We start from the raw sequence: 10434 nt of genomic DNA, 5'->3' as shown, positions 1-10434 counted from the left end.
TGTTTGTTTTCTTTTCATTGTTTTTTGTTTTTTGTTTTTTTTTTTTTCGGGTCAATCGTTATAATCGCAATTCGTAAATTCATACATTTGTAAATTCATAAATTTGAAAATTTGAAAATTCAAATTTGAAAACTTGTAAATTCGTAAATTCGAAAATAAGAAAGAAAATCCAAAAATTCGAACTAACTAATAATAACTAACTATTAAATTATAGGTATTGGGATCTACTTTCAAATTTGGCTGTTAGTGAACGCAACGAATACAAGTTACGAATTATCCGAAAAAATTAATGCCACGTCTAAAAAAATGGAACGGAATGAATTAATAATATTAAATAATAGTAATACTAATAAAAAGTTATTATTATTATTGTTATTTATTATTATTAATTTGTTACGTTCCATTCGTTTAGATACAGTATTTGTTATTTCAGATAAATCCGTATTCGTTACGTTCACTAACAGCCAAGTTTTAAAGGAAATTCCAATACCTATAATTTAATAATTACTATTAGTTAGTTATTCTTTCGATTTTTTGGATTTTCTTTCTTATATTTGAATTTACAAATTTTCACATTTTCAAGTTTTCAAATTTTCAATTTTTAAAAAGATTTGAAAATTAGAAAATTCGAAAATAAGAAAGACAATCCAAACATTCGAAAGAATAACTAACTAATAATAACTAACTATTAAATTAATTAAATTAAATTATAACTATTAAATTATAGGTATTGGAATTTCCCTTCAAACTTGGCTGTTAGTGAATGTAACGAATACGAATTTATCCAAAGTTACGAATTATCCGAAAAAAAAAATACCGTATCTAAACGAATGGAACATAACAAATTAATAATAATAAATAACAATAATAATAATAATAATAACTTTTTATTAGTATTACTATTATTTAATATTATTAATTCATTCCATTCCATTTGTTCAGACGTGGCATTAATTTTTCAGATAATTATGAACAAATTAAAAATAATTAATAATAATAATAAAATGTTTTTATTGTTATTTATTATTAATAATTCATTATGTTCCATTTGTTTAGATATAGCATTCATTATTTCGGATAATTCGTAACTTCGGATAAATCCGTATTCGTTACGTTCACAAACAGCCAAATTTGAAAGGAAATTCCAATACCTATAGTTTAATAGTTAGTTATTATTAGTTAGTTATTATTTCAGATTTTCGGGTTTTCGTATTTTCGAATTTACGAATTTTCCAATATTCGAATTTATGAATATTCAGAAAAATTAGTTTAACGAGTTTTCATTAATTAGGATATTTTTAAATTAACAAATTTGTCGAAATTCGTTAAAAAACAAAACTAATTGCACATGTTTTTCGACAAAGTGGCATATAGTCAAAGCTATGGTATGTGCAGTAGTAACCTATGGCTGTGAAAGTCGGACCATAAGGAAGGCTGAACGCCGAAGAATCGATGCTTTTGAACTATGGTGGTGGAGAAGACTCTTGACAGTCCCTTGGATGGCAAGAAGATCAAACCAGTCAATCCTGAAGGAAATCAACCCTGAATATTCACTGGAAGGACACATCCTGAAGCTGAAACTCAAATACTTTGGCCACCTAATGTGAAGAGAGGACTCATTGGAAAAGACCCTGATGCTGGGAAACATGGAAGGAAAAAAGGAGAAGATGGATAGATAGCATCATCAAAACAAGGAACATGAAGTTAAGCAAGCTCCGGGAGGCAGTGGAGGACAGAAAAGCCTGGTATGCTATAGTCCATGAAGTCATGAAGGGTCGGACATGACTAATTAACTAAACGCACAACACATGTATGCTGCATGTCATTTTTTTTCTATTCAGATAATTTAACAGCAGCTTGAGTGTTTAGGGTGAGAACAAAAATGTTTGTATTTGCTATCTGTGTACGATTTTATATGCAACATACATCGCTACCCAAAAAATAAATATATAACAAAATGATTATTCATTCCATAGCAAATAATATATATAAAAAAAAAACAAAACAGTACATTAAATGTATTATTATATAATGCACTTCGTTTTATTTATATAAATTATTTTTTTAGGGTAGATTTTTTCATTCTTTTACATATACATAATTTTTTTTTTTTTACTTTTACATATATATATAGATAGATAGATAGATAGATAGATAGATAGATAGATAGATAGATAGATAGATAGATAGATAGATAGATAGATAGATAGATTTTTTTTTTTTGAGTAGTGCTGTAAATTAAAATCAAAAAGTCTTACACAGACAGCAAATACAAAAACTTTTGCGCTAACCCTAAACCCCCATCAACCCACACTGCTGTATAATATCAACCACTTCAGCTCCAGAAGATTTACCCCGCTTCATGACCAGGCCTTTTCTTGTGATATGGCATTGCTTTACTGTAACTGAGAATTGCGCAGTGGTGCGACACTGTACCCAAAACCGTACCTTTTGTTCCCACAAATAGAGCGTTCTTTGGTGGTATTTGATAACTTTTTTTTTTTTTTTTTTTTTTGCGCTATAAACTAAAAAAGACTGACAAAAAAAAAAAAAAAAACAATATTTTTAAGTTACTGCTATACAACATATCCGATAAATAAAAAGTAAAAAATCAAATTTCTTCATCGATTTAGCCCAATGAATTCTGCTACATATTCTTTCTAAAATCCCAAGAAGTATATATTGATACAATACTAGCAAGGTCCATAAAGACATGGATGAGCGAGTTTGGGGTGGAGGAACTTGACTGGTCTGCACAACCCAATAGAACACCTTTGGGATAAATTAGAGCGGAGACTTATCGATAATGAACAGCACCTTTTCTTCTTTCTTTTCTGCACATAATTCAGATGGTAAGATAATTACCACAAAATCTACATTATTGTCTCAACATTCGGTAAAGTATGCCTTCATATCTCATAATTCTTGGTCATGTTTCATTATTTAAAAATCTTGAAATATAAATTAGAGCGGAGACTGCGAGCCAGGCCTTCTCGTCCAACATCAGTGCCTGACCTCACAAATGTGCTGCTGGAAGAATGGTCAAACATTCCCATAGACACACTCCTAAACCTTGTGGACAGCCTTACCAGAAGAGTTGAAGCTGTTATAGCTGGAAAGGGTGGGCCAACTCAATATTGAACCCTACGGACTAAGACTGGGATGCCATTAAAGTTCATGTGCGTGTAAAGGCAGGCGTCCCAATACTTTTGACAATATAGTGTATCTGAGGCTGGAACTTGGTTTAGAAAACTTTTTTGGTAATATAGCTCTACCACCGTAGGGGCAGCTGGTAATAGCTGGTTTTCTCTAATAGCGCAGAGGCTGCCCACCACCACAAGCACCAGTCCATATGGCTCTAATAAACCAGTCTAGGGGACGTCTTTCTGAAATGTATTGCTTGAAGAACTTTAAACAGGAGGTGTTAGGGCATGGGGTACTCCAAAATGCTGCCCAGTAACAAGAGCACTCTTCTCCAGGATTCTGCTGAGGACAATGGAATGGCCAGTAATCTGAGACCCTGTAAGAGCCAACTCAGTCCAAGGTACCTCTGGCCCTTTTATCCAGAAAGCACACACACATTCGCCAGGAATTAGTTCAAGGTCATTACTCACAAGTCCCCAGGACAGCTGCACACCTTCCAGTTTCCTCCGAACACGGTCCAGTAAGGGAGACTATGCTTCTCCAGACCCCATCCCTTGTGGTATCCCACAGCCAGCACCTCAGGAAGCCACTTCAGACCCTCTGCCCTGACACAGGCCTCAAGAAAAGCTACGTGGTCCACAGGCAACCAATGACACAACAAAGCTCTTAATTCACTTTCTGGTCATCTCTCGGTCATCATCTTGACTACTGCAACTCCCTCCTTATTGGCTTACCTCTACATAGTCTATCCCCCCTTCAATCCATCATGAATGCTGTTGCTAGACTCATCCACCTCAAAAATCGCTCAGTATCTGCTACTCCTCTCTGTCAATCCCTCCACTGGCTTCCGCTCACCCAACAAATTAAATTCAAAATACTAACAACCAGGACTTTTTTTCTCTGAAAATAGGTGCAGGAACTCCCTCCTTCCGAGTCACCTCTTGTGTCCGCCTCCGAGCACCGTTCCTTGGTTCCACCCCCTACCCACCTCCGAGCACCATTTCTTGGTTCCACTCCCTAACCTCCTCCGAGCATCATTCTTTGGTTCCTCCTCCTACCCACCTCCGAGCACCATTCTTTGGTTCCACTCTCTACCCACCTCTGAGCACCGTTCCTTGGTTCCACCCCCTACCCACCTCTCAGTAATGGATACAGAACCAAGCATCAATTTGTGGTGCTAAGTAATTTGTATGAATTTGTTAATGATAGGAAGTAAAATAGATCCCCTGTAGCCAGCAACAATGGAGTAGCAGTAACATAAGAGCCCCCCAGCAACAATAGATCCCCCACCAGGGACAACTGACCTCACCAGCAACAATAGACTCTACCCCTGTAAAAATAGATCCCCTCCAGCAACAATAGATCCCCCAGCATCCAGGATAAATAGACCCTCCAGTAAACCCCAGCACCCCTTCCTATTACATACATTCAGAGCTGGAGGTGTCGGAACTGCGTTCCCCCGCGTTCCTGCTAAAGAAAAGCCCTGCTAACAACTACTTACAAAGCCGTCCACAACTCTGCCCCCAGCTACATCACTGACCTGGTTTCAAAATACCAACCTGCTCGTTCTATTCATTCTTCTCAAGACCTCCTGCTTTCTAGCTACCTCGTCACCTCCTCCCATGCTTGCCTCCAGGCCTCTCCAATCCTATCCAATCCTATGGAACTCCTTACCCCAATCTGTCCCATTATCTCTTACTCCATTAGCTTTTAGACGATCCCTGAAAACCCTTCTCTTCAGAGAAGCCTATCCTACCCACACCTAACAACTGTATTTTCATTTCCTCCATCAGCTCATCCCCCACAGCTATTACCTTTTGCTCCACTTGACCCTCCCTTCTAGATGTAAGCTCGAATGAGCAGGGCCCTCTGATTCCTCCTCTATTGACTTGTATTGTAAGTGTACTGTCTGCTCCCATGTTGTAAAGCGCTGTGCAAACTGTTGGCGCTGTATAAATCCTGTATAATAATAAAGAACAGCTACATGGTCCACAGGCAACCTCAAAGGGGCAGAAACCCCAGAAGCTTTGGAACCCTCCCTGCTGAGGGAAGAACCCTCTCCCGAGGGCGCCAGACTATTTATTACCCCCAAGCCACCTTCTGGACACTCCTTCTTAGGGATTGGCCAGGCCATGATAAACATTAAGGCTGGTCCTTTGACTCTCCTTCTCAATGTCCTGGAAGCTTCTTCCAGAGGCAAGATGGAAACAATCAAACCAACCTGTGGAACCCTGAACAGACTAGAACAAACAATCACTGCTCCTTTGACTGAAGATGGAGCCAAAAAACGAAGTTTGCCTAGTATCCTACGCTAGGAAGGTGCTACATTCACGTTTAATAACAGTTTATTTTTTTTATCCCTCCAGAAGACCAGTTGCCATACACACTGAAAAATAGACCGCAATTGCAGAATAACAGTGTATTTATGACTAATGACAAATTTTAATCCTTGTGGTTTTTCTGCTGGCTCCTGCAGACTTCCACAGCAATATTTTCCTTAGCAGTATCTGATGAATACAGTCTCATTGGATTTCAAATACTGCCAAATAAAATGAATAAAATACGAAGTAATAAGTCGTAACAGCCCTTGTATATGACCGCATTTAAATGTGTAACTAAGTTATGCCAATCTGGGAATTTATTTTTGGTATAGATTCAATTTGTAATTCTTCTCTATGTGTAAAGGAAGGAGCTCGGTATCTATCAGCAGAGCTCAGAAGGTCCTGTTTTGTCTGTAGAGGAGACATTTCTTAGGTCTATCATTTGAAAGATTTAAGGTGACCACACACATATTGCAACCTTACTGCACAATCCCCTACAGATTCAGAGTTTTGTGGCCCTTTGTAGTTATCATGCATAGAATAGCGTGCTAACCACTTGCCGACCGCCTGTAGATGTACGTCATTACTTTGACATTAAATACCGGGGTTATGGCAGCAGTACATTATATATATATATTTAGCAGAGGCCCTTTAGAATAAAATGATACATGTTGCAATTTTTTATGTCGCGCGGCTTTTCAAATGCAATTTTGTTGGAAAAAATGCACTTTAATGGACCTCACTTCATTAGCTCCGCTGGAGGGCAAGAGAGACATCAGGGGTCTCTTAGACACTTGAAGTTTCATTAATCACTGGGCACATTTACCCCCTTCCTGCCCAGGCCAATTTTCAGCTTTCAGCGCTGTCACATTTTGAATGACAATTGCGCGGTCATGCTACACTGTAACCACATGAATTTTTTATCATTTTTTTCACACCAATAGAGCTTTCTTTTGGTGGTATTTAATCACAACTGGGTTTTTTATTTTTTGCTAAACAAACGAAAAAAAAAGGACTGAAAATTTAAAAAAAAAGCGTTTCATAGTTTCTGATAACATTTTGCAAACTGGTAATTTTTCTCCTTCACTGATATGCGCTGATGAGACTGCACTGATGGGCACTAATAGGTGGCACTGGTGGGCACTGATGGGGCTGCACTGATGGCCACTGTTAGCCTGCACTGATGGGCACTGATGAGGCGGCACTTATGAGGAGGCACTGATGGGCACTTATGAGGCGGCACTGGTGGGCACTTATGAGGTTGCACTGATAGACGGCACTGATGGGCACTGATAGGTGGCACTGATGGGCTCTAATAGGCAGCACCTAAGGGCACTGATAGGTGGCACTAATAGGCAGCACTGATGGGCACTGATAGGCAGCACTGATAGGTGACACTGATGAGAAGGCACTGATGGGCACTAATAGGCAGAGCACTGATGGGCACTGATAGGTGACACTAATGAGGAGGCACTGATAGGCAGCACTGATGGGCACTGATAGGTGACACTGATGAGAAGGTACTGATGGGCACTGATAGGCCGCACTGATGGGCACTGTTAGGTGGCACTGATAGGCAGTACTGATAGGTGACCCTGAAGAGCACTGATTGGCAGCACCAATGGGCACTGATAGGTGGCTCTGATGGGCACTGATAGGTGACACTGATGAGAAGGCACGGATGGGCACTGATAACCAGCACTGAAGAGCACTTATTGGCAGCACTGGTGGCCACTGATTGGATTAATCCGTGATCAGCTGCCATTGGACACAGTTGATCACATGGTAAAGGGCCTCTGTGATTAGCCCTTTACCAGGATCTGTGTTCAGCTGAGTCCGAAGGAGGGCTGCAGGGGGCGCGCAGGCAGCGTGATCACAGGAGGGCGTCCATGTGCATCCTCCCGGCAAAGTAAGCCCGCGTCGTAGCCGTCTTTTGGCTATAGCGCGGGTGGGAAGTCATTAAAGAGAATCCTTCACCCAAAAAGTTGTCATGGAGATAAAAAATAAAGTTTAGTGAAAAAAAAAAAAAAAAAAAACTAAGCTACACAGAAGCACTTAAACCCCACAAAAAATAAATGTTTGAGCAAACCCCCCAGGCCCCCACATACACACACACATATGAATAGAAGGGCGTTGGGGTCACCTTTGGAAGTAAAAGGGTTAAAAGGTTGACCTCTATAAAAGAAATATTTTATATTTTATCACAATATGTACAAAAGGTCTAGAGGTTAGTCCTGTAGATGATGCTTTAAAATTATTCACAAGTAACGCGCATGTTAGTCACCCATAATAAGTATGTTGATTATAAATGGAATTGTACACGAAACATATTGCAGTAAGAATAATAAACTGACTGCGGCCTCGCTTGGAGGTAAGAAGTGAAGCGGGACCTTCTTAATATGCAATAATGAGAAGGTTTATAAAGTGTTTATTACAGGAGTCAAAGGACACTGCTCTGCCTTGTGGAGCAATTATACCGAGGTTCGTAGTTATGGAGATGTCCTCCGCATTTTTGTAGACGAGAAATATTAATGGCGCATGGCCTCCCTTTATTGACTCTGTTTGCATAAATAAGACTTAGTAAATTGTTGATGACTTCTTAAAAGCAGAAGGCCAGAAAAACAAGAAGCCGGACTTGTGTAAGTCTGTAAGACCTCCGTAATAGTCACCGTCACCCCCTTCCTACCGATACCCAGACTCCCCCGGAGTCATCCTAACACAGTAATTACACACACCGTTACTTCAGGTTCGAGGAACAGACAGAAAGTCAAAGATTACCGAGCTGAGTCAGGAGAGCCACATTAAGGCTGCATTCACACCTGAGCGTTTTCAGCTCATAAAACGCCCGAAAAACACCTGAAAAACGCCCAACACGCAAAATCCCATTTCCCAGTCATGTCAATGGCACCTGTTCACATCTGAACGTTTTGTCACCTGAAGCAAAACACCTGAAAAACGCCCTAGGCTCAAAAAAGAATATGAGCTTCTTTGGGGCAGATTACAGGCATTTTTCTGCCTTTTGCATTGGTGACCTGAACAAAATCGCATCAAAATCGTGGTAAAAAAAAGCGGCAAAATCACAGTAAAATCACGCGACTTTGAAACGCTCAGGTGTGAGTGTGCCTAAATGGATTACTATTGACAAGCAATAATACTCATGCCACTTAATATCTAGAAGTGCTAAGTCTGCATTTCAGTCACATCAGAAATGAAAGAACTGGAAAAAAAAAATTAAAAATCCTTCAAATCTGGAAATTGCGCACATTCAGTTCTGGAAGAATTCGCTTTTTTAGGCTTGGTAGCAAAAAGAGGAACTTCACCTTTAGGGTCCATGCACACTGTCTTAAAAAAAATGCAAATTTTGAGTATTTTTTGTACTAGTGTTTAGCATTTTTTTTCTGCCCAATGTGCATGGACATATACAGTGCCTTGAAAAAGTATTCATAATCCTTGAAATTTTCCACATTTTGTCATGTTACAACCGAAAACGTAAATGTATTTTATTGGGATTTTATGTGATAGACCAACACAAAGTGGCCCATAATTGTGAAGTGGAAGGAAAACTACATTTTTTACAAATAAATATGTGAAAAGTGTGGCTTGCATTTGTATAGCGCCCCCCTTTACTCTGATACTCCAACTAAAATCTAATGAAACTCTAATTAGTAAATAGAGTCCACCTGTGTGTAATTTAATCTCAGTATAAATAAAGCTGTTCTGTGAATCCCTCAGAGGTTTGTTAGAGAACCTTAGTGAACAAGCAGCATCATGAAGGCCAAGGAACACACCAGACAAATCAGGGATAAAGTTGTGGAGAAGTATAAAGCAGGGTTAGGTTATAAAAAAAATCTCCCAAGCTTTGAACATCTCACAGAGCTCTGTTCAATCCATCATCCGAAAATGGAAAGAGTATGGCACAACTGCCAACCTACCAAGACATGGCCGTCCACCTAAACTGACCGGCCGGGCAAGGAGAGCATTCATCAGAGAAGAGCCAAGAGGCCCATGGTAACTCTGGAGGAGCTGCAGAGATCCACAGCTCAGGTGGGAGAATCTGTCCACAGGACAACTATTATTCGTGATCTCCACAAATCTGACCTTTATGGAAGAGTGGCAAGAAGAAAGACATTGGTGAAAGAAAGTCATAAGAAGACCCATTTGCAGTTTTTGTGAGAAGCCATGTGGAGGACACAGAAAACATGTGGAAGAAGGTGCTCTGGTCAGATGAGACCAAAATTGAACTTTTTGGCCTAAAAGCAAATCGCTATGTGTGGCGGAAAACTAACACTGCACATCACCCTGAACACACCATCCCCACTGTGAAACATGGTGGTGGCAGCATCATGTTGTGGGGATGGTTTTCTTCAGCAGGGACAGGGAAGCTGGTCAGAATTGATGGGAAGATGGATGGAGCCAAATACAGGGCAATCCTAGAAAATTTAGAGTCTGCAAAAGACTTGAGATTGGGGCGGAGGTTCATCTTCCAGCAGGACAACGACCCTAAACATACAGCCAGAGCTACAATGGAATGTTTTAGATCAAAGCATATTCATGTGTTAGAATGGCCCAGTCAAAGTCCAGACCTAAATTCAATTGAGAATCTGTGTCAAGACTTGAAAATTGCTGTTCCCAGACGCTCTCCATCCAATCTGAAAGAGCTTGAGGTATTTTACAAAGAAGAATGGGCAAAAATATCCCTCTCTAGATGTGCAAAGCTGGTAGAGACATCCCCAAAAAGACTTACAGCTGTAATTGCAGAGAAAGGCGGTTCTACAAAGTATTGACTCCGGGGGGCGCCATACAAATGCCCCCCACACTTTTCACAGATTTATTTGTAAAAAATGTTGAAAACTATTTATCATTTTCCTTCCACTTCACAATTATGTGCCACTTTGTGTTGGTCTATCCCATAAAATCCCAATAAAATACATTTACTTGGTTGTAGCATGACAAAATGTGGAAAATTTCA

The sequence above is a fragment of the Aquarana catesbeiana genome, linkage group LG06 (genome assembly GCF_042186555.1).
Source record: "Aquarana catesbeiana isolate 2022-GZ linkage group LG06, ASM4218655v1, whole genome shotgun sequence".
Lineage (NCBI taxonomy): Eukaryota > Metazoa > Chordata > Amphibia > Anura > Ranidae > Aquarana > Aquarana catesbeiana.
Note: the sequence above shows the minus strand (reverse complement) of the source record.